General features: G+C 42.0%; 1 pseudogene; it reads right to left on the bottom strand.

The window, feature by feature from the left end:
- Positions 1-462: 462 nt before the first annotated feature.
- Positions 463-900, bottom strand: LOC111554736 (annotated as a pseudogene).
- Positions 901-3,064: the final 2,164 nt, after the last annotated feature.

Genomic DNA, 3,064 nt, shown 5'->3' with positions numbered 1-3,064 from the left:
CTCTGTCGCCCAGCCTGGAGTGCAGTGGCCGGATCTCAGCTCACTGCAAGCTCCGCCTCCCGGGTTCAAGACGTTCTTCTGCCTTAGCCTCCCCAGTAGCTGGGACTACAGGCGCCCGCCACCTCGCCCGGCTAGTTTTTTGTATTTTTTTAGTAGAGACGGGGTTTCACCGTGTTAGCCAGGATAGTCTCGATCTCCTGACCTCGTGATCCGCCCGTCTCGGCCTCCCAAAGTGCTGGGATTACAGGCTTGAGCCACCGCGCCCGGCCTCAGATTTTTTAAATATATAAAAAGATACATATTAAGGAATCATGCTTTCTACCCTGACTCTATCCACCCCAAACTACCACCTGCAACAAGTATTACTTTTATTGGTTTCTGGTACATTCTTCAATTACTTTCAACATATTGCCTTCTTTTTTTCATTTCAAGTTTTAATGAAAGTTTGTATATAAGATTACCTCATTCCTGCATCTTCTCTATTGTTTCTTCCTTGTATTTGCCCTTTTCCTTTCCTACTTGGTGTGATGTTCCTTTCCATTCAAGGACCGTTTTGCGGTCTTTGTCCAGTTTTAGCCTAGTGATAACCACTTTGCTGGGGTGAATTCTTACATGGATGGTTGTGCCATTAGCCTTTTCCCGCTGCATCCATTCAATGTAGATGACGTATTTCTTACTGTAAACCTGGCTGACTTTGCCAATTTGCTGACCTTTATAGTGTCCTCATACAACCTGAACTTCATCATCCTTTCAGATGGGCATGGATCAAACATTGTACTTCTGTCTCAGCTCTGTGGAAAGAGAGGAAGACATTATCTTCCTGCAAACGTGGGAGGGTTCACTGAAGTGCCTTTTGTGGTTCTTACTTTGGTCAGAAGTCACAAAGGGATTGAATTTCATTTTGGCTGTTCCCACTTCGGTGATGGTCGCAAAAGGGAAGAGCACTTTCAACATATTGGCTTTAATGCATACAGGTGGATACCTTTCGTAAATAGTTGGATAGATGTTTCTGGGGCTCAAGAGATGTGTTCATTATACACTTTGAATCACCAACGCAGGAGTAAGTAATAGTTGAAGATGTAAGCACAGATGAGATCACCAAGAGAGAATGGGAAACCTAAGAACAAAACTCTGTAGGACACCAGGGATGAATCAAGAATACAAGGTAAAAGGGTAAAGACAATAAATTTAAAAGTCTCTTTCCAAGAAGCAAACTATATGCTCCATAGAGAAGCCTATGTTCAGTCACTACTGTTTTTGTGGTGCCTAGCCCAGTGCCTGAAACCTAGTAAGTATGAAATAACCATTTAATAAAGTCCAGCTCTCAAAGAAGAGAGAGGAAGTAAACTTCAGAAGATTCAGGATAAGAGGAGGATTGCTTAATATGGAAAACTACTTTTTCATATTTATGTGCATGTGAAAAGCAGCAAGAAGAAGAAAGCATTTGAAGGTTCAGCATCTAAGACCACTAAAGAATGATGGCAGGAAGTGAATGAACTCAGTCCTTGTGATGCCCCTTCCTTATAGCTTCTCTTTGCTTCCCTGGAAATAGAAAGGGTGGTCTATCATTAATAATGAAGTTGCCTGATGTCACAGGACTCATTACTCCAAATATATTTGTTTTTGTTTTTGTGAGACTTGAGACTTTTTGAGTCTTGCTCTGTTGCCCAGGCTAGAGTGCAGTGGTATGATCTCAGCTCACTGGAGCTTCCATTTCCCGGGTTCAAGTGATTCTCCTGCCTCAGTCTCCCAGGTAACTGGGATTACAGGCACCTGCCACCACGCCTGGCTAAATTTTGTATTTTTAGTAGAGACAGGCTTTCGCTAAGTTGGTCAGACTGCTCTCGCACTTCTGAACTCAGGTGATCCGCCTGCCTCAGCCTCCCAGAGTGCTGGGATTACAGGTGTGAGCCACTGCACCTGGCTTATTTGATTTGAATTGGGTAGAAGAGTCCATATGAGGTCATTCCTTGAAAGCTTGACAGTCTCAGGCACACCCTGTGAATTTGCTCCACTTGCTTGTACCAAAATGTTTTCACTACTCATATAGATATTGCTAGGCTTTTCTGCTAAATTTGAAGACCTATATTGGTAAAATATAAAATATATAGGTTTAAAAACCTGTGTATTGCTTTATATAAATGCATTGCCTAATACCACTAATGTCATCAATCGACTGCTGAATATTAATGATGGCTATAAGTTGGAATACAGCTATAGCTATAATTCTGTTCTAGTGTTGTCTACACCAATAAGGCAATGGAGAATGTAGGCTCACCTAAGAGACACAAATACATCCTAGCAGTGCTTAGTCAAGTCAATGCATACACCTTATAGCCCAGCTATCCTACTCACATGTACATATCCCAGGAAACTGCCACACATCCATAAGGTACTTGTATAAAGATGCTTGTTGCAGGACATTGTTGGCAATCCAGATGACCATCACTGGGAGAATGGATCAATAAAATATGGTGATGCACACTATGGAATAACATGCTGCAATTAGAAACATCAAACTAAAAGTATGCATATCAATAAGTCTTCACAGTACACTGCAGAGTAAAAGAGTAAGAAAAAGAACAGGAACTATATAATAACATTTACATACAATAAAAATATACTTTATATGTTTTACATAGACACATACAAATTCAGTTACAGTGACCTCTTATAGGGCAAAAGAATGAGAGCTTGGAATGTGGGTGGAAGGCAATGAATAAATACATACATATAAACATACATGTAAGAGACATAATGGCATGCCATGCCATGCATTGAGGGTGTGTTGATTGTGTGCTGGAGTCAGCTTCTACCAGCTTTTGAGAGCTGATTGTGCACATTTCTTGCCAGGTCTGCATTTAGTAACATCACACTGGTAACTAAAAATCAGCCAGAGTGGGGCGCAGTGGCTCACGCCTGTAATTCCAGCATTTTGGGAGGCCGAGGCAGGCAAGTCACCTGAGGTCAGGAGTTCAAGACCAGCCTGGCCAACATGGCAAAACCCCATCTCTACTAAAAATGCAAAAATTAGCTGGGCGTGGTGGCGGGCACCTGTAATCCC

The sequence above is a fragment of the Piliocolobus tephrosceles genome, chromosome 6, assembly GCF_002776525.5.
Source record: "Piliocolobus tephrosceles isolate RC106 chromosome 6, ASM277652v3, whole genome shotgun sequence".
NCBI lineage: Eukaryota > Metazoa > Chordata > Mammalia > Primates > Cercopithecidae > Piliocolobus > Piliocolobus tephrosceles.
The sequence above is the reverse complement of the archived record's forward strand: the minus strand, read 5'-3'. Positions and strand labels throughout refer to the sequence as shown.